This window comes from Grus americana, chromosome 17 (assembly GCF_028858705.1).
Source record: "Grus americana isolate bGruAme1 chromosome 17, bGruAme1.mat, whole genome shotgun sequence".
Classification (NCBI taxonomy): Eukaryota; Metazoa; Chordata; class Aves; order Gruiformes; family Gruidae; genus Grus; species Grus americana.
In genome coordinates this window covers 4,852,397-4,879,217 of record NC_072868.1, presented here as the reverse complement: position 1 = coordinate 4,879,217, position 26,821 = coordinate 4,852,397, and the positions used below count along the sequence as shown (strand labels likewise).

General features: G+C 48.6%; 1 protein-coding gene across 3 annotated transcripts in view; it reads right to left on the bottom strand.

Moving 5' to 3' along the window:
* Positions 1–13,241, bottom strand: part of PPP1R16B (protein phosphatase 1 regulatory subunit 16B) — a 59,640-nt gene extending 46,399 nt beyond the window's left edge. Inside the window, exon 1 of one of the 3 annotated variants that reach the window (XM_054845706.1) lies at positions 13,115–13,241. The gene's annotated coding sequence lies outside the window, so the exon portion shown is untranslated. Of the gene's footprint in view, positions 1–517; positions 717–9,562; positions 9,581–13,114 lie in introns of those variants that run through there. The other 2 variants (XM_054845707.1, XM_054845705.1) reach the window with 2 other exon arrangements.
* Between the last annotated feature and the right edge of the window lie 13,580 nt (positions 13,242–26,821).

Sequence of the window (26,821 nt, the reverse complement as noted above, 5' to 3'; positions counted from 1 at the left end):
GCCTAGAACCAGGATTTCTTTCCTAATTGTATCTGCTTCTGTCTCCTTCAGCCTTTTGAAAAAACTTTTCATTAGAGCACTGTTAACATCAAGCTTTATCACACAACTGCTCAAACTATTATAACCTTACCTGCTCCTAACAGGGGACTCAGCCGCTGGGTCTTCCAAATGAAGACAGACAGAGGATCAGATACCAACAGCAACCATACGGCAAACTGGGAAGGGGAGATCAAATCACAAACACACACCTGCCCCTCCAAGGAATCCTGGCCCCAAAACACTTGGTTCCCCCCCCGCAATGCTACGGGACAGTCATGTTTCCCGCAAAGCCCACAGGAGGAGGAGGAGAGAACACCCGCGGTGAAGGGCTACAGTGGTAAGCAATTCAAAACGCAGCACTTCCAGCCTCCTGAAGGGTTTCATTTCTTTTTGAAACTGAAATCTTTATTCCTCAGCCCATTAAACAACAGCCTGACACGCACCTAAGCCAGTACTTTCAAGATAATATGCAACAAACCCTTCTCCAGAGGTCAAGAGGATCCACTGATGAGCAGATGGATGCAGAACAAGGTCACTCGTCTGACTTCAGGCAGCAAACTCACTGCAAGAGCTACACCACCACCTCAGGATTATTATTTCTAGTCCTGTGCTCCAGCAATTGGAGCAACTGGTATTGGTAAATCCCTACTCGTCCCTCGGTGCTACTCTAACAGCTTCCGGTAGCAAATTCTTCCTGCACGCACCATGCGATTCTCCCTGCACCGTGCTGCGAACCCCACAGCACCTGCAGGTGAACACACCGAGGAGTGAAAATTATGAAGATTGGTGCTGCATGATTTAATTTCATTGGTATCTGAGAAGCAAACAGCTCCTTTCCTCGCTCAGGGCTTCTGCAGTATTTTAAGCAGCAGATGCTCAGCGCTACCAAATGAATGGTTCTTCCTGAAGGAATGAAGGTGAAAGTGGCAGGAAACATCACTGGAGGAAAAAACAAAACAAAAACAAATTTAAAAAAAAGATATTTCAGCCAAGATCCCTTACGGAACACAACTCTACAGACTGCCCTGGAGCGCTGCTGAGGAAGAGCAGGTACAGAAACCTTCTGGGTGAGAGATCTCATCAGCAATCGGGAGTTTGGGGAGAGACTCTTGGCTTTCCCACAGGTCTCTTGTATGCAAAGTAAGTAACTTAATCTGTGCCCCAATTACCTTCTTAAAGTGAAGATACTGTTTTACCTGGCTGCAGCAAAGGAAGTCTCAGTGCTGCCTGATGTAAAGGTAAGTTTGGTGGTGAAGGTGCATCAACGTAAGTTATTTTTCTAGCTTAATGGAAAGCTCAGAATTTAAAGCTAAATTCTTCCCCAGAGAATTAAAAACATTTTGATTTGGCTGCTTTATCTCTAGTTCCAGATAATCTCTCCCTCTTCAGTGAGCTCCTTCCTAGCAGTGGGAATGAAATACAGCAAAAAAAGCAAAACAGCAAGTAAAAAAAAATAAAAATCTCTTTGGAGCCAACGCTGGTAATAAAAAATTTAAAGTGCTTCTTTCTTTTCTCCTCCCTGTTCCACTCTTAACAATATTGGCAGTTGTTTGAGGAAAGCCCCTCAGTATTTTCACTGTATATTTCCTGTAAACACTCAACACAGCACAATATACATTCTTTTTCCTATCAATATTGCAGCATGGGCTGACTTTCTTTGCTTTCTTAAAAAAAAAAAAAAAGAACAAAAAAAGAACTTCTGTGCCAAGCAGTCCTCCCTCACATCGGCGTGTCTGGAAACACGCTGCTTTTTCCAGCGGCACCCCAGCGATGAGCAAAACAGCTCTGGTGATGGTCCCCAGACGTATATACGCTGGCCATTAAGCTCCTATCGATAGCTGGAGAGCTGGGTCTTTGGGTGGACATGGCCGCAGCCACGGAGGGCTCTGCTTTAGCAGGACGCAAGCCCAAGCACAGCTTACACACCTGATTCAGGAGCAAGCCAGAGCATCAGAGCCAGACCAACTCAACGTCTGCTTCCCTCCACGTGGTTCTTGTGCAAAGCTGCTCCTTACGCCCAATTCCCACTGCAAGGCAGCAAGACTTGGAGGCGTTTTAGAAAGCCTTACTCTAGAAGCTCCACAGAGCAAATGCTTTTTCCTACGTCTGCTCCACACACCTCTCAAGGCTGCCACTTTTCTGCATTAACCTGTCCTTGCCTAGGTACATTTCTGAACGCAGAACTTCTACGCAGATACTTTTTATGTTCACTACAAGTTTGGGGTTTTTCCTCCCCTCTCCGTTTTTATTCCCTTGCATCCTACTTACCACCCAGGCTCCCGAGGAGATGCAGCTGAGCTCTGCTCCCGCTGGCTCTCCCTCCATGTCCACGGGCAGCGTGGGCTCTTCCAGCCCCCGGGGTGAGCGTAGCTGTGGTCTGGGTGCTGGGTGCACCTTTGAGGGTGCCTTGGAGCTGCAGAAACTGCTCAGCCCCCTTTCTGCTCTCCGAGGGTGAAACCTCGGGTTTGCCTCCTGCTTTCAGGTCAATCGGTGAATCAGTAAAAACAGAGACCCCGGGCTCTTGGCCATCAGCTTGGCATGCAGAGAAGGGAGGGGAACATTTCAATCGGTTTGAACTTGAAAAATCTAACCGTGATTTTGAATTGAGTTAAAAATCAGAAACTAAGTTTGGGGCTCAGTTTCAAACTACACACCAAAACAAGCCATCCCCTTTTAACCTAGTGCAATAGAGAAAACTATTCCACAGCCTGTAAATCTGCAGAGAGCATGTACTAATTGTAGCAATTCTTTTTTTTTTTTTCCTTAGACAAGGACTGTATACTTCAAACTACGAGCCAAGGTCTCCCCTCTGCTCCCCGCTAACTGTACCCGAGACGGCGCAGAGACAGGCTCGAGGCAGCACCGTAAGACTCTAGAAAAGACGATGCTTGAAGACAAGGAAATTCTATTCCTTCAAGATTACATACCACTCCCCTCTCCCCTTTGCTCTCCCAAAGACAAGTGTCTGCTAACAAAATTTATCTCTAGCATCAGAGGAGCAGCAGGATCCCTGCCCTCAGGCAAAGAAAGAAAGATCAGAAAGGGATTTCTGTGCAAACATGAACCGAATCCCAAACTTCCCTCGCACGACAGCAGCCCCATCTTCTGAGCCAGGCAGTTAAATATTGAAGGAAAGGCATGCAGCAGCTCCGATTATGTGGAACAAAAATTAATTGAGGGCATAAGTCTCCGATTGGGCTTTCCATTTATTTTTTTCCACAGCACATTATATGTGAGTGGGGGTTGCAATGCAGACACCTGCAGGGAAAGCAGCCCGACCCATCTGTGACAGCGATATTACCTCCTTTTATTTGTTTTTCTGGTTAAAGCTTCCATTTTTTTATCAGCCCTGCAACAGACAGATGTGTGGAGTCTTCCAAAACTGCATCCCTCTTCCTGACATTTTAAACTACACATTTAGAGATCTGTAATTTGAAAAACAACAACAATTTTTTCCCCAAAACAAGTTTTAAAATGAGACATGGGAAAAAAAAACCAACACCCAACGCTAATTTCCAACGGAATCTCAAAAACACCATCACAAGAGCCCACACCCTTCCCTTAAGATACAAATTAAAGCCCTATTCGCCCGCACTCCAGTCTTTTTAACAGAAATCCTTCCATTGTTTAAAGCCACTTAAACACATTTTGGCCCACGGAAAATAATAAAAAATAAAAATCCCGGGAACAGCCCTATCCTGGCGCAGCAACGAGCTAGATAAGTGCCTGGATTTTCCATTTACAGCTCCTAGGTACCTCAAGCCGTGCCAACGTGAGATGTTTTGGCGGCGGGGCTTTTGCAGGCTCTCAGCTATTGACAGGGATTTGCCTTTCCTAGGGGATACCCGCTCTCGTTGTCACCTCCGTGCAATGCGATGCAATCCGGAGGTGCATCACACGGAGGTGACAGCGAGAGCAGGCACCTCACCTGCCCCCATGGCTGTAGGACACAGCATCCCCCCAAGGAGTTACCATCCGATGGGACTATGTACCTCTATTTTTAATTTTTTTTCTGGTTTCTTTGCCACCAGAAGAGAGTCCTGCCTTGTTCTTCTCTTTCCAAGGCAAAGGCATGATTCTGCCGGCTTTACAGCACCGTGGTGACAACGCCAGCACCCAACGAAGCCGCCACAAGAACAGTCAGATGGGAGGAAGGGACAATGCGTGTTGGGTTCACACTGCAAGATGACACTGGTATGCAAGAGAAGACTTGCCCCTGCACATCTGTACTGGAGTTTCCTATACCAACATTGATGCCAAGAGATAATAAACTACTTCCAAGCTGGACACCTGGACCACAGGACAGAAATGATCTATGCTCAGGTCCAGAGGGAAGCACCAGCTTGTGCAGAAGAAAGAGGTCTCCAGACTGCAAGACCACAGGAGCACACCATGGAGTGCGTCAGCACCAGGTATTTGCCCCCAGACATGAGGTAGATGTCACCAGCTGGGCACAACCACCGCCAGACTCAGAGCACCCAAGTGCTGGAGCCAAACATGCCAAACAGCCCGTCGCAGCGTGAAGAAGGGTTTTGAGAGACTGGTAAGAAGCGCTGCTGTCAGGACGATGTGGTGCTCTGTGGTGGGCTTGGATATGACTGGCAGGATTTGAAAGTGTCTGCTACGCACCTGACAAGAAGAATATTGAATTTGTGGGAGACCTAAGAGAGGATGCTCTTCCCAACAATCTGATTCATCCTTTTTTAAATAGCAGTTGTATTTAATTATTGCTAACAAACTGCTTTCAACTCTAATGCTTATGGACATGAGCATATCTATAACCAGTCCAATAATCCTCAAAAGATCTTAACCAAATAACACAAAAAGGTGCCCCCTGACCCATCCTGCATCCATCAGGGAGCCCGTACGTCTACTCAGGATGGTGTTGCCCACCTGCCTCTGCTGTGCAGGGACCAGCGGGGTGCCCACAGGCTCTGCTGGGAGAGTAAAGAGGTGAGACTTTGGGAAAAATGAATTATCCACAGTACAGCGTGGGATGTTTTGCTCCATACGGCTTGAATATCTGGATTTGTTATCTAAGGCACAGCCCTTATACCTTAGTGAACTCCGCAATGACTTATTTATTCCACTGCTAAACCACACACGTGCCGCCCCCCTCCACTTCAAAACAATTCATCCTCCTGTCCACCTAGCCTTTGCAGGTCAAGGTCAGCCACCAGCATGCAAGAAGGGGGTCCTGAGGCTGCTGATCTGACACTAACAGACCTACAGCACAGTGGGTCAGACCCTCCCGCAACACTCCGACAAGCAGCATCGTATAATTTCTATAGGGTACCGGTACCAGCCCATTCACAACGGCAGCAAAGACCAGCACCACCAGATACTGTTACTGCAGGGCAATCAAGACCGTTTTCCCTTGAAGCCGGCAGGAATATAAGAAGCCCATCTTCTAGAAAGTTGAACCAGAGTACTTCAAAAGGACAAAGGCTCCTTAAAACGCAGATCAGCAGAAACCCTGCACAGAAAGCAGGCTGCTGCCGGTGGGGCTTGGCTGAGGAAAAGCACCTCCGCCGACAGCCCCACCACGGCCTCTCGCTTCCACCTCTGCCCAAGCACAGCTCCGGAGCAACTTGCCTTATCTTAGATGCAAACCATCAGATTGAAACAAAATGTTTTGGTAGCAAAATACCAACAAAGTGTTAGCACAGCTTTCTGCAGTGCCAACCTCACCAGTTTCAGCCTTAAATCAAACACGCAGAGCAGCTTGCCACTGCCTTGCTTGCGAGGCAGATTTTGTGTTTCTAAAGTACCTTATTTTTAGGCGCAGTTATCAACCCGCACGTCACCATACATGCCCTACTTTCTACGTTTTCTGCATCTACTCTTGGCCACAGTCAGAGATGGTACATTGGCTTGAGTTGCTGCTCTGACAATGCAGTCGCTCTGACATTCAGTTTCATCAAATATTTACCACTCCTTAGGTTGAAAATATGATTTTGGATACTTTGCATTAACTTGACTATGAACATGGTCCCAGAATTGCTGGTCCTGCTCTCCTCCTCGTCAGTCTAGTTCTTACTTCGCTTCTGCCACCTCTGGGATTACAAGCACCAGGGCTCTGCCGCCACAGGCCAAGGAGAACCAAGGTCCCTCTACTCATCCACCCATGAGCACAAGGTTCAGCCTTCCTTCTCTGCTGTTTCCATGCGCAGCTGTGCCGGGACGTGCGAACAGCCAGACGTGCCCAGGGGGAGACTCTTCCCAGAGACAGAGAGATCTAAGGGCCGGGGCTCAGCTGGGAAGAACGGCTGCTGTTAAGGGAGACTTTCTGGAGGGCTTCCCGGGCAGAGGTACCCACCCTGCCATCCTGTATGGACCTCACCTGAGTACTTGTTCTGAGGAGCAGTTTTATTTGGATGGCAGAAAATAAAAAAAAAAAATCAGTGTTCCAGTAGTAAAAGTCAAATTCAGATAGCAGGGGCATCTTAAAGCCAGAAATCTGATCTGATCCTGCAGACGGTGGAGATGGCCCTTCTGCATCCCACCAACAGATCTATAGCACAGCTCCCACCAGCTGCTTTGGTGGGTTAAGCAAGTCAGCAAGCAAAGCCCTCCCAGTACAAAGCCCCATTTAATTTCACATACCAGCTGAACTCTTGCTCAAGGCCTCAGTAATAAAAAGCCAAGCCCTACCCAAATCCCCAAATCTCAGCTTAGCACCATAAAGTAGAGAAGACAATGGTGAGTATTACTGACACTTCACAGCCAGCATGGGGCTCACATCTTCCTTGGTCTTTCTCCTCCGATGTGTATTTGACCTTTGAGCGGCTGAGCAAGTAATCAAGCTGAATTTGTGCCTGTGAACCACTGCCAACATCCAATATTGCCACATGGAGCCACTGTAGAGCAACGCCTCATACTCGGGGTTTTCCCATAGAGAACGTTAGAGGTGCCATGACTACACCGTAACGTCCCATGGAGCAGCTGGGACAAAATTAAGGAAACTGGTGCCAATGAGCGAAGCTGTGCATCTCCAGCCTTCCCTCCTAGGCTGTCCCCTCTCTTCTCTTCCAGAAATACCCAACCGGCACCTCCTGCCCCTTCCAGCTCAAGGGCAAAGCATCAAGATGTAGGGTGCCGAGCAGCCCCTCACCTACAGGGCGGAGGCAAGAGCTACTCAGCACTAACACACAAGGGAGGTCTCTTGGCAACACGGGGTGAGAGAAAAGGAGGGAAAATTGCTTCCAGCTTGTTTGTGTGCACTTAGGGTGGCATTTCCAACCCTGTAATTGTTGCATAATGAATTTAGCAATGGAGTTCAAGAGCTATGATTCATTCAGGCCAAAAAACCATGAGTCAGCCCCCAAAGAATCATGAGATGTTAAAATTATATACATTTAACTTGAGCTTGACAAATCCGAAGGAGCGGTGTAACAGCAGAGTGTCTCAGCACAACTCAAAACATCATGCAAATATCCCCACTCCTCCTCCCAGCCAACGCAAGACGAGAACAGCACGAGAGCAGCGCCTGGGTCAGCCGCTGCAAATAATTTACGCCTGCCACCTATGCCCAGCTCAGGTTATCAGCCCCGGCTCAGAAAAAGGCACCTGATGCTGCATCTTACCTAGTGCTCGCTCTGACTCACCGAGAAAGGTCATAAGGTCCCATCCAGCCTAAGAAAAGATCTTTGAGCAACCTTGCCGCAGATCTCTGGGGAGATGAGCGCTCAGGATGCTCGTTTCACCGTGTGCGACCAGCACACCAGCCGGCCAGAGGACAGGGGAGGAGAGCAGATGTGGTTGCGGGAAGCTGGCAGTCAGGGTGTTACAGCAAAGCAGAGCTGGGGGTGGGACAGGAGTGCGGGTCTCTGCAGGGGATCGAGCAAGAAACAGGGCAGATTTATTACAGAAAAGGATGCCTAAGTAAAAGAGCGTGTGCAGATCACCGGGAGGTGATGCAGAGAAGACTGACGTCGGGAATAATGAGATGTTTTCCTAGCTCTGTTGGGTGATCTTGCTTAAGTCATGTCCTGTATTCTGTGCCTATGGAGCTTGCATATATGGAAAGTTATTTTGAAGTGAGATAGGGTGCAAATTCAAAGCAGAACGACTATTCTGGGTTAACTCCCCAGGTAGCTGCTTATTCTAGAGTGGCAGTACCTTTTTCTAGTTTAATTCACTTTAAAAATAGATTAGGCCAATGGTTCTGATCTGCAAGGCCATGGTAGCTGGCCTGCTGCTTTTAGAGCATCCTCAATTAGAGCCTGGATATGGGGACATGGGGGGCTCTGGGACACAGAAAAGTCCAAATTCAGGAATTTTATACGAACCTAAACCAGGAAAGAAACGACTGCCTGCAGGAGGGTCTGCAGACACCGCTTGGACCTGCAGCAGCTATTCCTGCAGCAGGCACACAGGGACACCCCTCAGCAGGGACAGCCCGTGCAATGCACTCTGCCAACCATAAACCAAACAGCACTAGATGAAATCCATGGTCTGCACTTTGCACACAACCAAAAGCCTTCTTATAAAGCCATTTTTGTTTGAGGTTCATTTGAATTTACTATTTATCAAGCTTCCATTTAGCCTCATTAATCACAGCCTATCAAGCTCTTTCAAATGCAAACATAGAAAAGCACCCAGCAACCGCACTTCTCGGTTTATCCTTCTCCTGCTGGAATTATGGAAGGCGACGAAGCAGGAATGCCAACCCACCTGTCTCCTGCTTTTCAAACACTTCCCATGGGATGAAATCAGCTGACTATTCTGGAAAAAAACCCACACTGATCTCTTTCCCTGCCAGCTAGCATCATTCAAGGATAGCAAACAATGTGTTGTGCAGGGGAAAGCGCATCCCTGTGAAAGTCGAGGGGAGAGGCAGATACACGACTCCTGGCAGCGCCGGTACCCGCATCAGCACGCGGATGCTGTCTCTGGAAGCAGGGACAGCCAAGCCACCCTTGTCAAAGGCTTTGCATTTCCTACCCGGGCCTCTAGAGCCAGAGATCTCACAGCTCACCTAATCCACGTCAAACGATACACCATTTGTTTGCTTTGTATGGGTATTAAGGCTTAGCCTTCCTCAAGCTATTTGGTTTTTTCCCCTTGGTGCCTACGTGGCTGTTAACCCCAGTATCGACACGCTTCTGTGAGACCTGCAAGGAAAAGGTCCATTAGGAAGAATCACGTTACTCCAAGTAACATTTGGCCCAGCTGGCAGAGGTGCCGAGGGGTGCCACCGAGTTCCAACTCAGTCCAGCATCATCGGTTCTCTCTGATGAACGCTCTCCTGCTTTGCCATGAGACTCGGGGTGCAGCATTCACCCCTCTCAGCTCCCAAAGTTAGACACTTTTTTCTGCTGCCCTTCATCTGTGCTGTTTGCTCAAGCCAAGCGCAGCGCTACCCCCCGCAAAGTGGGAACTATCCTGATTTCAGAGGGGAAGGTGCAGGCAGCCAGTGATTCACATCCACAATTACCAGTCCCTTACGCTGCTGCCAGCGGCAAGGCAAGCTGTGCTCCACGCCGAGCACGACCTGGCGTGGGAGTGGGCTTTGGCTTACCCCGAGCTCAAGCCTGACTGCTCCTGGGTACCATGATCCTCCTGCAGCTCTACCCCAGCCAGCAAAGCACCCAGGTTCTGCTGTCTTTTCAGGAGTGCCACCTTCAAAAAAAAATTTTAAAATATAGCATCTATCTATCTATATAAAGAAAAACCATTTTGGACAGCAAAAAATGACAGTCTACAAATGAACATGCCCTAAACAAGACTTTGGTGAGCAGCACAGCTGGTGTCATCCGGCAGCAGCACAGGCAGAATGGCGCTGTCGAGATGAATGAGCAGGGGAGCACATGGAAAGGAGATGAGGAGAGACAAGTAGATTAATAGAAGACGACAGATTTCTAGTAAGATTGCGATAAGCCTCTTTAAACTTCCCTAAAGGATGAGCCAGCTGGCAAGGCCATCCTAGGAGGTGGTGTAACTCAACTAACAGCCTTGCAAAAAGCCAACAGCTGACCCCTTTCACACATCCCGGCTCACTCCTGCAGCTCTCTAAGCAAGGAGAGCCGAACGCGCCATGCCTGGATGCTTCCACACTGGCACTCACCCGCAGTTACAGCCCTCCTTGCAGGGAAGCCACCAGCCCTGAACTATTTTCAACAAGCAAACAAGCAGCGAGGTCAGACTGACCGTTAGCGCCGGCAGAGCACACCGTCCGCTCTCCCCGGTCCGACCAGCCGTACAGCACGTCTCGCTGCCCACGCGGGGACTAATCCTGACCAGTGTTCCCAGCGTCAGGCCATGTCTGAGGAGAGGCACATCGCTCCTGAAAAGGGCTTTCCCAAAGCAGGCACAGGGACAGCAAGGTGATGAGCGGGGCCGCTGTGTCATGCTTTCGCCTCCTTCCTAAATTCAGCTCTGCTGAGATCCCCAGCGGAGCCAAGTCCTCCAAAAACATTACACACCAGTGAGCAGTTTCACCCTCTGAGGAGGAAGAGGAGAGGCCTATCCGCAGAGAAAGGCGAGCTTGAAATGTTAACATTTTTATATTTTAAGGGATGATACCCTCAAAACCTACTGGAGGCGGAGCAGGTACCATGCACAGGTATGGCTAACAGAAGAGTTTACTTCGTCCCCTTTCCAGTGCCTCAACAAAACCCCGTAAGTATTTGAAACTGGAGGTATCACCTGGGGCAGCAGAGGGTTTCAGAGTGAAGAAAAGCAGCAGCCACTTTGTTTGATATCAGGCAAGTTTTTCTTCTCAGGCCAATTAGCTGGTGATATAATTTGCCCACTAAGGTCACTGAATCATCATTTAGCAGTTTCAAAGGAGACAAGATGAACTGCCGGCCAATTTTCCCCCCTCCAGCTCAATGAGTGATTTAGAATGCAGTTAATGATAGTGGTTCATAAGGATCTGGCAGAGGATTTGAGAGGGCAGTTTATTGCCCAAAAAGAGACTGACCTCTTTCACGCCAAAGAAACGAAACCTGGGAAGATGTAGGACCTGATTTCACTATCTTAATTCACAACCATTAAATACCCGAGAGCTGCCAAACTTGAGCCAGACATAGGTGGAACCAAAAAGGAGAAGCAGACCCAAAACCAGGTTAAGCAAGGTCACAGTTAAAACCCACTTTAAGTCACCAGGGGGCAAGAGACCTTTTGAAGGATGGGGATAAGAAAGGGGTAACATCCCCAGAGGACTTTTAGCACAAACCCTGTATTTTCGTGAGTTTATGTAAGATAAAAATGAGACATGCCCTCATTCACAAAAGCTTCATTATTTGTCAACCTCAAGCTCCGTAACCAGTAAACACTGGTTGATGTTTTTCTTCTTACTGGATGAAATGTGCCTAGAGGCAACAGGCATTTTATAAATTATTAAACCAAGCGAAAATAAGGTCCCAACAAAGTGGCTGCAGAAGCACCAAGGAGCCAGTACAATTGGTACCAGCACACTCACACAGAGTCATTTTTCCTTCAACGACGGACTCAACAACAAGACATTGTTAGAAATGGGCAGCCCGGACACGTGACCTTGATGGCAAAAAGAAGACGCGGTATCTCAGCATTTCATCACATCTACCACAGATATCTGAAGTTCAACACTTCAAACCTTATTTTTCTTATGAAAGTCACTTATGTTTACCAGTTAGAAGGAAAATAAGCTGCTTCCCCCCCCGCCCCCAACCTCATAAGAGATCTCAGGACTTAAAGCAAAACCCATATAAATAAGGTAATAAGAGTATTTTCAATATCATCCACAGTTTTTGGTCCAACCAATAGTGTAGAGATTAAACAAGGAAGGGAAAAACATAAGTGAAAAAGTATTCTTCACATTCAGGATTTAATACATTACATCTTTCACAATGAACATGGTCCCCCTCCAGACTAAATTCAGTTCCAGCCAGGAAAACCCCTTCTGCTTTCTGCCATAACAGCGCTTGGCCCTCCCGCCTGTGAAAAAGCACTCAACAGCAATGGTGGGGCTCAGGACACCCGCGCCAAGGAAGGCTGGGTCAAGGTGAAAGCTAGGGCAGCCCGGGCAGCTGCTCCTCCTGAGGTTCCCTGAGCATTTCTTAGGGAACACAGCAGAGCTCAAACCAAGAGGGTTGTTGGGCTTTCCCCCCCCGCCAAGGTTTGTGAGCCCTCTGCTTTCCTTGACAATTTGTGAGAAGCCACCTTCTCTGCTACTTCATTGCAGCTTGAAGCATCCTCCTCCTCGAGGAGTTATCACTGTGCAGAAAAGATCTTTTTGTGGTAAGTAAAGATATAAACATGAACTTGTTGGCTTGTCAATAGAGTCAACTGAGCATCCCTACCACCACCGACACCTCAGACCCTGGAGCTGGAGAAGGGGCTGAAGTTCAGGCTGAAGTTCACCTGGTCTGCCAGTATCTGAAGGAGACTCTCTCTGAGAGAGACCTTCACCATCTCACACAGAAACCAGCAATTACAATCCTGATGCCATTTCAGGAATTACGGTTGCTTGTATGTGTGCTACCTCCAGTACATTTCTTCCACACTCGCATCATGCCAAAAGGGAGAGGATTTCTAACTGCAATAAGCAAAACCCACCCACAAACAAACCCAAGAAATTCACATCCTCAGCATCTTGTGTTTCCACGATGACCCGCAGTACAAACGTGTACTTTAAACACCAACGCCAATCGTTCAATGGAGTAAAAACTGCCTTAAAGGGGTAACTGCGTCCTCATCGTTAGATGCATCCAAGATAAGGATAGCCAAATTTAATGAGGGATTAGCCGGGTGCCTGATGCTACCCGGGAAAGGAAGCGGACTACCTTCCCTAAGTGACTCTCGCCAGCCCGGTCTAGGATTGCACAGGGCTGGAGTTACCGAAACTCCGCGCCGTGATTGCAGCCGCTGCCCTGGCCGCGGCGGGGACCCCGCTCCGCACCCGCGGAGCGCTCCGCGGCCCTGGCCGCGCCCGGCGTGGGGAGGACACACGGCTGCCCGGGGGACGGGGAGCCCCACCGCCGCGCCCGCAGCATCCCGCTCGGCCGCTGCCCCCGCCGGGCCGGGCCAGCCCCGCTCCGCTCCCCGCGCTGCCGCCCACCCGGCTCCGCGCCCCCGGCCCCGCACTCACCCGCGGCAGCTCCGCGCAGCGCAGCGGGCCCGGCGCCGCGCTCCCGCCGCCCCGGCAGGCAGGAAAGCAGGCAGGCAGGGAAGCAGGCAGGCAGGCAGGCAGGCAGCGGCGCCGCGCAGCCCCGGCCCCCGCCCGCCTCCGGCTGCGGCCGCAGCTCCGCCCCGAGGTGGGGCCGCGGAGGGGGCGCGGAACCGGCGCGCCGCAGCCCGCTCCTCCCGGCAGGTGGAAGGCGCGGAGTGAAGGAGCATCCCCGGGGGTGTCGCAAGAGCGGCTGGAGCGGAGCGTTCTCCCCCCGCGCGGTGCGGGGAGGGCCTCTGAAAAACGAGAGCTTGTCCGCATTCGGGCGGGTGGGGCTGTTTGTGGGGCTGGGGGGTAATTAAAGTAAATACATAAATATGAAAAAAAACCCAAACCCAAAGGTCTTCAAGTATTGGTGGAGGGTTGCAGTCACGCCTCGGCCTTCCTGAGGCTGCCGAGTGTGGCTGTAGATAAGATTTGCTCTGACTTCTGGCTCGGCACGAGGTGCAGGATGCTGCTGCCTGCGCTGAAGTTGGAAGGTCCGGGGAGGATATCCGGGTTAGAAACTGTTTTGCCCTCTTTGCAGTGTAAATAGCCAAGCTCGGCAGCAGGTTCCTGTTTGCTATAGAGCGAGTTGATGCTAGGGACGGGTCCCAGAGCATTTTTTAGGAGAAACTAAAAGCCACCCCCAAGACAATGTAACATTCACGTCTGGCTTTTAAAGCACAGTGACTGATGCCGAAAACAAATGCCATTCCTGAAGTATGCCTCATGCCCATTTTATAGACGGACAAAGAGAGGCAGATAAGAGTCCTGGCCAGGAGTCAAAGCCAGTCACCGGAGCTGGGAGAGAAGCCAAGAAGCCTCCTGGGCCAGGGAGCGGCACTCAGGAGCCCACAGTCACCCCTGCATGGGCTGGGAGCGGAGCAGAGAGGATTCCTCATGCTGCTGTCAGATATTGTGTCTGGGATCGGTTGCCTTTTCCAGGGTGCAATAGGTTTCGGAAGGTTTGGGGGATTAATCACCATGAGCCCTATTTCTCCTTGGGAAAGGGCCTCCGCCCAGACCTAGCAGATCGACGGGGAGACAGCTCTGCGTCTCCTGACGTTCTAGCTCAACAAATGCCTTTGGGTTTGAAATGTGACTCGCTCCTTTGAACACGACAACGTGCGGGTAGGTGTTCACGTGTAATAAACCTGGATCTTTGCAATTGTACACGAGTGTGAGAGTGGATCCTCCAGAGCGTGAAAGTCTGATTAAGGTGGGAGTTTACTCTGAGTGTCTGGGAGCTCTGTCCAGAATTCCCATATTACTGCTGCAACATGGCAGAACCGTGTTTTAAACATCACCAAGTGACACATGGACACATGCCTTAACTGTACAAACTTGTGTTATTGCTGCATTTGTACACGAAAAATCTGGAAAACAAAGCTGATGAGAAGAAAGTACATCCATGTCCTTCTCCTCACTGGATCCACAGAGGTGTAGGTGCAGGATGGAAGGAATAGGAAAATTGTTTGCCAAGTTAAAGGTTAGTAATGAATCTGCAACTAGACTGAGATCCTCACCAGCCAGAGAGAGACCTTGGCAGCCCTGGGCTGTGCAGAGCGGAGGAGGCTTTCTGAAGCTCAAGTCTGGCAGCCGGAGCCTTAGCCCAGGGCGCTGGAGAGCCAAGCAACTTTGGACCAGTCTCTGAAGTCCATAATTCAGTTGTCTGTTTATTTAAAATGTGTTGTAAGCACAGCTGCTTTCTGAGGCACGTATGGTAATGATGGGGGGAGTCACATAAATCAACTGGCTCCACACCAAACTGGTGAGTCAGCGTAAGGAGCTGAAATGCATCTTAACAGTTAGAGGATCAAAAAAAAAAAAAGACTCATTTTCTGTTCAAATTTGGGTTATGAGCATTGCAATTGGGAAGATAAGACCAGCTACCATGTCAGCAGGCTCTTGTGGTGCCCAGAGCCCAGGAAAGGAGAAGGTGGAGATCTTCAGGGCAGAGGGAAGGGTTGAGATGCCCACAGGCATCTGCATCATCCTCATTTTTGCCAGCAAATCAAAGTTCTTGATTCGGTTGCCAATGCAAAGATTTGGAGCTAGAATAAGATTACAATTTATTTGTTTTCTAATGCAGTCAAAATTCACTGCATAAAGTTTTTGGTTTTGTGAAAATTAAAAATATTATAAAGATTTAGTTTGATTTTTTTTTTTTTAAAAAAAAGCTATTTCAAAAGTGAAGTTTCTTAAAAGGCACTACTAAAACATCCAGCATTTCAAAGATCCAGTTCCGAGCATGCCCACCTCATCCAGTGTTCAATCCGATTGCACAGCTAGTTTTGGTCCTTCAAATTCCTTTCCTTAGCAAGTTCACTATTCACCGGTAAGATTTCACTCAGCTCTAGGAACAGGATTTTTCTCTTGTGTTCTTGTAACAAATAAATTACTCAGAGGTCAGACTAGAAGCTGGCAACCAGTTGAGGCTTCTGGATTAAAAAATTAGGTAGGAAGCTGCAATGATTGAAGGACACCGAGCAGACCCCGTAACTCAGAGGCACAGTGGCAGCTGCCAGTCTTGGGCTGCGCTGGGAGCTGAAAAACATAGAAGTGAGGGGAACAGTAAAAATCAGGTCCTTGTTCTGCAGGCGTGCAGAGCGCGTGTGCTTGTGATTGCCGCTTCATCGTACACTTGCGTGGTGACAGCTTGTCAAAGCAGAAGCTGGCTGAGCATAGGGAGGCTGCAGCGGGAGCCGAGCGCCGTAGGAGGAGCTGTGCCAGCAGCCCCACGCACGAGCTGAAGGTGCTGCCCCATTTTTCACCTCTCCTCTTCAATTTACGCTTCCATCTCTGCAGTTTTAGTTCCCTGGCAAAGTTTTCTTTTCATGATCTTTCAAAGTCTCCTGATGTATTTTATTCCAGCTAAGAGCCGCTGTCAGTAAGAAGCGAGGCTGAAGGCAAGCAAGTAGACAACGTCCATACTTACACCTGCTGCAAATGAGCATGAGCTTCTGCAAAGCAGAGGAGCAACCTGTGCTCCGGTGTCCCAGCACTGCTGGGCAATGCTCATGGGCAACATCTGGCAGCACGCTAAGGGCTGGGGAAAAGAAACAAGCCATGAGACAAGAAGCGAAGGCAGAAGTTGGTCACGGTTGGTGAACATGAGCTGCTTCGAGCACTGGGGCTTGCCCAGCACAGGAGGTAAAGCCACCTGGACAGGGGAGGCACAGAGAGCACTGACAGGGTGAGGGAGATGAAAGTGGGGAAACTGTAGGAAAGGGGAAGTTCTGCAGTCTTAACGGTGAGGGCAAGATGTTTTGAACAGAGATAGTGGGAGGAAATGAGTGGTGTGGTGCAGGGGGAGATGTGGGGTGGTGGAAGGGGAGGAGTGATTCAGCTGTGTGGGTTGTCTAGAAGGAAGCAACGAGGGACAAGAAAACGATGCTTAAACCAGGGGATTGTCACTGGTGAAACACTGTCTTAGAGAAAGATACATGACAGTGAAAGAACACTGCCATTGGTTATTCTCTGTAAAAAAACCAAACAGCAAGCAAACAAACAACAGATTCAAGGGCTTGAAAAGTGCTGAAGTCATGGGAAGGCTCTTAAATGTCTTACAGAAGGGCACATGGAATAACCAGGAGCTGACTGAAAAAGGAAAATTAGAAGAAGGAAGTCAGTAAGAGAAGAGAGGACACAGGAGGACACCAAGGGAAAGCTGAAAGCAGCAGCAGCAATGTGGGGTAGAGGGCTAGATCTGGGATATTCATGCTGATTTCAGTAGAAGGCCATGAGAGAAAAATCAAAGATTAGATGAAGAATAAACCAGGAGGCAAAAAGAGAGGGTGCACAGGTCTGGCTCCAACATGGTATAGCAGAACGAAAAACTGTTGTAGCAAGAGAAGTCAAAAGTAATTCATCTTTCATTCTTGATCATCAAATCATTACAAACACAACTTTGCAAAGGCTAGCAGGAGGGGCCCTGTCCTTGAGGACCATCACTGCATCCACACTAGGAAAGCCTACGCCAAACTGGGCATAAGCCAGTAAACTGGGACCATGACTTCCCAGCAGTCCAAGTTATCCAAGTGTATCCTCACCACTACAGAAAAACTGAGACTTGAGATGGCACCAATGGCAGTTTGTACCTTGTAAATATACCAAAAGAAAAAAAATGAACTGTTCAACCCCCCAATATTTGTACAACTCACCCTTACCAAGGGCTCATTCCACTCATTCCTCCTCTTTTCTGGAGGCACAGACGCCAACTCTCTACAAGCAAGACGGTCAGTACCAGCTCCAGCCGCAGCAGCAGCCCAAAGCAACGCCACAGCGTTAGCGTCCAGGACTTTCCCAGAAGGGCCACTTGCAGACGCAAAAGCCAGGAGCAGGTTTGGAGAGTAAACCTCTCCAAACGCTTGAAAAGCCAGGAGCAGGTTGACCTATAGAAGATTTCATGCCTTGACAGGAAAGAAATATTACAGACTGGTGGGCAGAGATCCACGGCTCGCAAGGTTACGAGTTAAAATCCCTGTGGTTAGGAGCTGGCTGCCTGCCCAGCGCAGAGTGTGAAACTCTGTTCCCGTTTAATAACAACGTGCTCCTCCTCGTCCTTCGGCTGAAGGAACGGGCACCTCTCGCCCCACCTCGACACCGATGCCTGTACCTTTCGTTAGAGGTGCTTCCAGCACCCTTGCGTCGGGTGAACCTGCCCATAGGGTCACCTGAGTGGCTGGCATGAAATCCGATGGGGGCGTGCTTTTGGGGGGGTTAGAGGGAAGGGGAGGTTTGCTTTGGTGCTGGTTTCCTCCTCCCGACTGTGGTGACAAGCCAGAATTACACTGCAGCAGCACAGAGCCCACCGGAGCAGCAGCAGACCTTCAGTAACAGGGGCTTTCATCTCACAATTAATCCTTCCATCTTTTCTAATGCTTAAAGTCCCCTGCTGTGGCCTCCCTCCTCCTGCAGCAGAGAAACTTGTGGGGTAGGTGCCACCTCCAGCAGTTTCTGGGGGAAGACCACCCGGACAGCACAGCATTTCTTTCTGCCTAAAAACCCTTTTACATTATCACAGCCCTGCATCTAGTTTCTTTCCTCCAATCCTCGGGTGGCAGTTAGCGCCTGGTACTTACCTTCTTCGCAGCAGGTTGGGAAGATTAATTAGAAAGATTGTCTCAAGGTGCAAACTTTGCATCTGGCTGGAAATTTTGAAGGTCAGAAGTAAGCTGGTTGAATTCAATACCTTTGTGCCTGTAAGAAGCTTTGAGGGGAAGACGTTTTAAGGGCTAGAGACAACTTACAGTCAAAGCATAAAAGCATGGCACGCTTCTGGTACTGCACAAGCTCCTTGTACTAACATATTAGCAATAGATGCTGTCGTAGAGAGTTTAAACGTGATAGCAACTCAGGAGGAGGGGAACCTCAGAAAACAGCCTCCAAAAGGACTTTGAATCAGAAGCAAGGCTCCCTGGCTACCTGAGAACAGGCATTTCTGGACAGCCCTAGGGTCAGTGCTGAAGGCTTTTAGAACATTACATCACATTAGGCAAAGCAAGATGCTCCTAAATCATATCAGCACTGGACAACCGAAGGACGGTTTAGATTTTAGATAAGATGATGCTATTTTATTTGCAACTACATCCATCTCTTCTCATGACTGAAATAAGCCATCGCTCCTGATAGCGTCCTTGAATTTCTCAGTTTCTGGCCTTGAAGAAATCATCCAGCCCACAATTCACTTGTGGAACAGGAGCAGTCCTTCACCTATATTTTACAAAGCTGATAGAAATTTGGAAAATAATTGCCATGCTATGTGTTTCCAGCCTGCGCTCCAGCCTGGGGGCTACACCTAGAGAAAGCAGAGACTTGCACAGAAACCCAGAGCAGAGCCGCGCCAGCAAGTTTGGTACGTCAGCAAAGCGGGGTCTGCACCATCCTAAGAAACACCTGCCGCCCTACACGCTTCTAACCTCTGGTTTCTTTAATCTGTTTAAAAAATAAAGTGAATGTATGGAAATAGTCCAGACCCAACAATACACCCCTAGATCACAGGAACATAACAGCGTTAAGTCTAGTGGTAAATACAAAAAGCAACACTGATTTTGAAAGCAAATGTCAATTTTGCAGAGGATTGTGCTGGTTAGAGGAAAAGTCAGAGCACTGTCAAAGGAGAAACACGACATTTTCTACCCACCTGTCACAGACTGCTGCCATTAAAGGGCTTTCCACCTTGCCATTGATTGGCAATTAATTAAAATCTCCCCTGCACTGCACTTGAAACCCATCAGTGCTTTGTCATCTCCTGTGAGCTTTCTCCCCAGTTTAAGCAAATACTGTATGATAATCTGGTTTACACTAAACACACAGAACGTTTGGTCATAAAACCCTCTGTGGCATTCAGGTATTTGACAAACTGAAACGTTTAAGGGTGTGCCTAGAATTTCTGTTTAGATATATACAATTGTTTAATGTATTTTTGAATCCAATCTCAGAGAGAAACTCGGCCTCAGAGCCCTTTGAAACAGAGAAGCTGCAAGCAGGTTTCCTGAATCATAACCCCAAGCCCTCGGTTTGGTCTGGCGCTTGCGTCGCGTAACCCTTGCGATGAACAAGCCACACGATGGCTTGTCCCCCGGTTCTGCTGTCTGAGGAGCTTTGTCTTCCAGTTTCCAGATGAGTTTATTCACAGGGAGTTCCCCATGGCTCTGGTGCTTTCACTCCGGTCCTGCTCCTCTCCTGAGCACGACCACACGCTGTTGGTTTCCTGGAGCAGCACCCCACGAATGACCGTGACCATGACTCTGAGCAGGTCCTTACACCGGTGTACCAAACAGCTGTCCCTGCCCGCTCTGACTGCAGAGACGCTCCCAGTCCATCAGGTCTTGACCACCCGCGAAACGGAGGAGCACAAGGAGACTGTTAATGCTGGAGCTGCCGCTCCGAGCCCTGGGCAGCACACACGCCTGCCCCATCAGGAAACGGGGATCCTGACAGTTCATGCATCTTTAACGACGCTGCTCGGCAGGGTACACATTTGATAGCTGAAGGCATAAAAGCCTCACCAGGAGCAGGGGTGTTAGAAGCCTTTGTCCGTCTTTCAGGGCCAGATCTAGTTTCTACAGTTAATGAAAGTTCCCCCCGTTAGTTTTAACGGGACTGGACTCCGGGTCTGAGCAGCTGTATGCAAGGAAAGCTACAGCTCAGACACACAGCATGAGAAACAGGGAGTGGGTTATAGGGATTTAAACACAGAAATTCCATTTTTAGGGCTTTCTCCTCCATAGGGGTGGCTTTACCGGCTAGGTGCCCTGATAGCCACGTTAGTGTACGGACAGAAGAGCCTGTTGCAGCTGCACTCTGATAACCAGGGTTATGTTCTCAGTGCCGTCAGAGTCCAGCCCATCACACGCGCCCAGTGTTTCCAAATGAGGGTACAATGCCTTTGCTCTTTAAATCCGTAAATGAACATTTAGATAATTAGGAATTAAGGACAGTGGGAAGTAAGCGACACCAATGGACACGTCAGGAGGCACCAGAAGCTCAGCCCTTTATCAAAGTTACTTGACGTTAGAAACACAGACTCAAGGTTAAGGCATCTAGCCCTCGTTGTACATTCAGTATTACACAACTCACACAACACTGAAAGTAACGCTGGGATTTCTTTTTTTGCCTCCCGAGGCTATTGAGACCTGGTTTAATGATGGATTAAGACAACCTAACGGAGCAGGAGAACATACAGAGAACAAACCCCGTGCACAAACAGTGACAGGGATGCACAAGTCACTCCTGCCATGAACTCGGGTTTTATTTTGCAGCATCCCAGACTTTTCCCACTGTTACTGAGCTTTTAGCAAAGCAGATGAAAGTTATGTCCTTAGTGGATTCAGCAATCAGTCCGAGTATGGCTCTGCATCTATTGTAGGTCAAGATTTTTCTAATTGCTTTCACATGTATTCCGGTTAGCCAGCTTTGTTAATGTTATAGAATAAATGAAAGACCATCTTTCCATTGAGATCCTGAGTAAACAAAAAATCAAGACAACAGTAACAAATATCACTATGCTCCAGTAGTTGCAATGAGAAAAAGTCTTTCTAATCAATATTAATTGGAAGTTTCCTGCTCTGAGAGCTCGAGCGCTTATTAGGTGTCTGGTTCCCAGTCGTACCAGCTAGTCCAATAACAGACATTACTCTCCTACAGAGTTTGTCTTTCTAATATGTTTTGACACAAGAACGAACTTACAGAAAAATACTAAGCAAAAAGAAACAAAGAACAAGATGATAGCTGTTTCATAGATGAGTTTTGTTCATATACACCTCCATTTCTCAATAATTAAAACTGTGACTTCCTAGTTCCAATGAGAAGATTTGCTGTCTGATCAAGCAGACTGCAGAGGGCTTCATGTCGATTTTTTTACTGACATCCCGTGTCCCTTCTTCCCTGCAGGGCACTGCTGCTGCTTGTTTAATAACAACAGAGTTTAATCACGCAGCTATTCAGCTCCTATAAAGGTGACTGTATGGAAGAAAACGCACATCGCTAGGGATGAAGTTATCAAAACTGGGCCCTTGCCACTTATGTTACATAAACCTCTGCAACATAAACACCTATTTCAGGCTGAAAGCGTTAGAGGTGTTGACTCGTTAGCAAGGACATAAACAGAGAGCTACCACACTGCTCGAGTTTCCCAGGAAGATAGAAGCATAGAAGGGAAGATGGCATTATAGAGATATGATAAGACCTTGGGTAAAGCTATTACATGAGACAATTCTAAATTTTGATAACTGCTTAGCATTTAATTTCTCTCATTTTTAATTCCACCCACAGGCAAAGGAATAAAGCTCTGATTTTTTAAGTCAGTCCTCTCTTGAATGCTCAGTGCAGAATCCCAGCAGAGTTAATGGTGTAATGAGTCAGGGCTGGCCACCAGCAGAACTTGAACGGGGGACGTAAGGCGCTAAGCACACCCGCAGGGAAGGGTCAGCTCACAGCAGTACCTGGTTGCCCCCAGTGCTCTGCACACCAAACTACACTACTCCGCCCTAAACCCACCCATTTTCCAAGGGGCTGAGAAGGATTATTCTGGAGGAAAAGGAAAGAAGGGGGAATTTGTGATGCTTAACCCGAAGAGTCTTAATTTCTTAAGGAGTTACAATATTTTCATCCTCACAAGAGAAATACAACTCTGCAGATTCTCTACTTAGAGGTCAGGAAGAATTTGGCACTGCTGGCTCCCTGGCTGGCTTACAGCAGGCTGGAGCACGGAGAAGGCGTTCCTCGGTTTGCTAAGATGCTTTGGCATCTGTGTTAAGTTATTCCCAAGGGGCACTTGCAGTGGTTAAAGTGGGAGACTTCTGGTCTGCCTCGTGCCAAAAGACCTCTACACACAGGTTTGCCAGCTTGGGATGAAGGCTCTCAAAAAAAACCAAGCCACTGAAGCCTTCAGGCGTTGTGGATGAAACTACCCAGCTCTTCCTCAGAAGCCCCTACTCAGCATTTCAGGATGCTAAATAACATATAACAAAATGCTATAGCTCAGCTTCTTTGGTAAGGTCTTAAATTTTCTTGGTGATGGTCTTTCAGAGGCATACGGAGGGGGAGGCATCAGCAAAGTCTCTAGAAACAGATTTATATCCAGTAAGTCTCACTGCTGTGGTGAGTATTCTCAGTAAAAGCTATTTTCTTGGCTGTGCCTTAAATCACACTCCAAGAAATAATTGTGATACCTGGACTACAGCAGTCTGATGTTAAAATGCTGGTACCTTGTATCAAGGAGATATTCCTACCCCTGACCAGGAAGCAGTGGAAAAAAAATCTAGATCTGAAATAAAGGAGGAAGAAGTAAAGCTTCCAAAAGCAATGAATGTTGGCTTACGTCTGCTCCCACAGATATCAACAGAAGCTTTGTCTCGTTATCAGACTGAGCACTTACAAATCCCCTAGTAATTCCCACTCCCAAAATATCAGCTCTGCCGAGGAATGGGGCAAAAATCTTGCCTTTTGCTGTATGTGGTAAGTTTTAAGTCCTCAGCCAGAGGTGCGTGTGTGTATAAATACGTATGTAACATACATACGCCCACAGAGTGTAACAGAGTTTCAGGTTTGACGGTCTTTAAAAAGCTCACAGTTTGCATCTCTCGTGAACGCACAGATATTGAGACTCATCTTGGAAGCCTGCCTTTGGCACACCTCCTGGCTTGGTGGCATCGTGCCCCGGTACATGGACAAAGCCCTAGAAGCCGCCTCGCAGAGCCCAGCCCGAAGCTGGGGAGATGTTGCAGTGCTCCCCGGGAGTGCGATGGCTGCAGTGTTGAGCTGTGCTATTGTCTGTTAAAGGTGTGGGGAAGGATATTAAAAATCCTTTCCTGTTTCTTTTTATTAATTCAAGCAGGCAGCTCGTTTAATTTCTTAAGATGAGAACTGGAGTTAACAGGTTGCTATAAATTCCTTATTACCAGAAAGCCGATGCTTTTGCTGTCTCTGCTTGACGCAGGCATGTAGCAGCGTTGGAAGAGGAAAGTTAGCGTGGTTTCCTTTGGCTCTCACGCATCTACAGCCTGGGGGAGACCCAATTTAGAGATAACCCAGGGCTCTTGAAATAACATTGGACAGGCAGGAGACCTGCCCCTGCCCAGAGGGACTGCAGGAACACAGCAGTGGACCCAGCAGCCCCAGATGAAGGTGTGTGCCTGGCTGGCCCCAGGCTTGTCCTGCGTCACAGCCTTATTGTCCTCTGACCATCTCAACCGGGAGCTACAGGAAACCTGTTTGCTGCAAATTTAAAAATAACCAAAAAGACTCCTGTCCAAGGCTCTAAGTGCTCTAGCATTGCACACAACACAATGAAGCCTCAGCAGGATTAACCCCTCAAGAACTCAGCCAACACCCTTCCACTTCTCCACTGAGGGAACCATCCACTTCCCCTCCTTAAAGTCCAACCAAGTGATGCCTTCCACGATGTGCCATGGCAGCCAGCAGATCAGATTTGTCTCCTCAAAACACCCATGAACAGACACATCAGTGTAGTTCAACCCAGCACCCAGAACACAGGGCACCACTAGCAGAAAAATAACTTGAAAAGTTAATTTGTGTCCTCTACAGTGTCCTCCTTCACATGCCTTCATCCAAGAAGACAGCCCCTTCCCTCCAGCAGCGGTGACCAACACGGCCACTGCCCGGCTGCGGCTCAGCGAGTCCCCAGCAAAACTGGCAGGACCATAAAGGAAAGTGCTCAGGTCACTGGCACACCTGACTAAACTTGTTCAACCTGAATACTCTGTTTGAGCCCCAGCCTTAAACCCACAGCACCACTAACAGACAGGTCCCTGACCTCCTAGCACCGCTTGGCACCAAGCCCGTGAGAAACGGGCGCTGGTTTCATCGGTGCCTTCAGCAGCGCTGCTGGAGCCCTTGCAATAGAAGTTTGCTATGGGGCCACCAGGCTGTTGTCCACACTGCAACAGACATGTCAGAGCAAGAGGAAAAAGCAAAGCTACAGCAGCTCTCCGGCTTTTTCCTTCCATGTTGTTACCCTTAACCACCTCCAGCGCTCAGCCTGGCCACGCACAGCTACGGCAATAGCGCAGGAGGGTTTCTGGGGGTGAAGGTCAACAATCTCAGGAGCATAAGCAAAACATCACACAGGAGATGCCATAGTACATGTTACCTTCAGCCAGCAGAGAGCTAGGGAAACAGTCAGTTGTTCTGATGCTGGTGAGATGCTTCCCTTCCCTTCTTCTCTGGGGAGCTCTGCTCTGAGGAGCTACAGTAGGAAGCACTAAGAGTCATCATTAAGCCTTCTCTTAATTTGAGAGTTACAAGAACACTGGCTTAGACTTGCCTACAGTTTTCTTCCCTGTTGTTTTCTGCCTGGAAACATGTACCTTCTATCTAGATTGAACCTCCTTCAAGGAAGGCAGCAGGAGCCTGCAACCATCACAGGGTTTCTGCAAGCAGGTCTGCTCAGCAGGAAACAGAGACACCTGCCCAGCAAAAGCACCATTCAAATCCCACCCTCAGCAGCCACCCATCCCACAAAATTTAAACCAAGCAGGGATTTGAGCAGGGGTTTCACAGGAGTTAGAGCACTGCTTGTGAGCACCTGGGGCAGGATGCTGCCAGGGTTACCTCAGTACAGAAAAAAAAAAGCAACAAGCATCAGAGAACCAGTACCTGCTTCAGGTGAGACAGCCCATTTCCTATTGCTCCAACAGCAGCCACCAGCAAATGCAAATCAACAGACCCAGAACTTCTATAATCACACAGATGAGAATGAAACCCCTGTGAGATAAAGCTATGGTTCCCAGATGGACACCCCACATGCTCATTTTCCCCACGCTAAAATCCATCTCCCTGACCTCCTCCTCCCCCACTAACTGGCAACCAAGACCCCAGACCAAGCACACAGCCAGAGCTGGGCAGAATCACTTTTATTCTGCAAGGGTTAGAACTGCTCCAATCAAATGTGCCATGTCATTACCGCAGGAGTGTTATAAAGCGAAGCGGAGGTGGTGAAGAGCTCATGCTGCCTTACTCAGTGGCAGGTGATTAGTTAAGTTGCAGGATTGGGGGATTTTCCCCCTCCTCTTTCTCTTTTCTGTGAAAAATTCAATTTTCCTTAAGGCAGCACTGAGAGCTGATCCTGACCTAATCCCTGGGCAGCCCAGCCCTGACCTGCTGCAATTTCCCACTTCTATCTAGAGCACAAACCCCCGTTCCTCTCCCCAGCAACACGATGGCCCCTGGATCCACTTACCTTCGGGCCCCGCTTGAAACCTGGGCTCCAAAACACATTACGTAATCTTGAATCAAAAGTCAAATCTGTGTGAGCCAGCAGGTGAAAGTGCTATAATGCATTTTCTTATTTGGCAAGCCCTCAAAAGCATTGTTAAATATTTTCTATAGTTCTGTCTGTAAAGGCTTACACTTTTTCCTTCCCTTCTCTGCTAGGGTCTAAATCCTTTCTGTTCAGCAAACATTAATTTTCTTTTGTCCTGCTAGTGCTAAAATTGACATCTCTGTTCTTCCCTCTTCCTCCCTTCCCGGTACACCTAATTGACCATTATTGCTAATAATGTCGGCAGAGATCCGGGAGGGATACTTAACACCGAAGTACTCCTGGGGAATCAGCTCAGGGAGCGACCGAGGCAGAAATAAGCACTTATTTCTTCTTTCAGCCCTGCAGAAGGAGATAGCTTGAAGTACACTCCCCTCCCTCTACATTCAGAAGTTTAAGCAAATAATTTGAAGGTCGTATTCTAGAGCACAAGTTGTTTCGACACCCTCTTGATGACGCCCTGCCCAGCTGTATCTACCGAGGGTGAAACACGAGCGTAACAGTGGCCTTTTCCTCCGGAGAGGTGGACAAGTGGGTGTCAGCGTGCAGCTGTGGAGAAGGAAAAAGCACAAAAGTATTTACGTTGCACCAAAAATCGGGGCTGGTGGCTAAGAGCTTGGAAGCGAACCAGCGATGTGCCGTCAAGGCTACGGCACACCTCATCAGGTACGCATGAGGCACGTTCCAGCTGCGTAACTCTGCTCCTGCCGAAGTCGTTAGCGCTGAATTGCCACTGGGAGAAGATAAACGCTCCCAGGCTCGAGGACTTGATGGCAGAAGGTGTTCTGCACAGAAGGTAAAGGGATGGGGTGTCGTTGCTGGGATTGAGAACCCCGTGGGATTTACCGGGGCATTGCAGG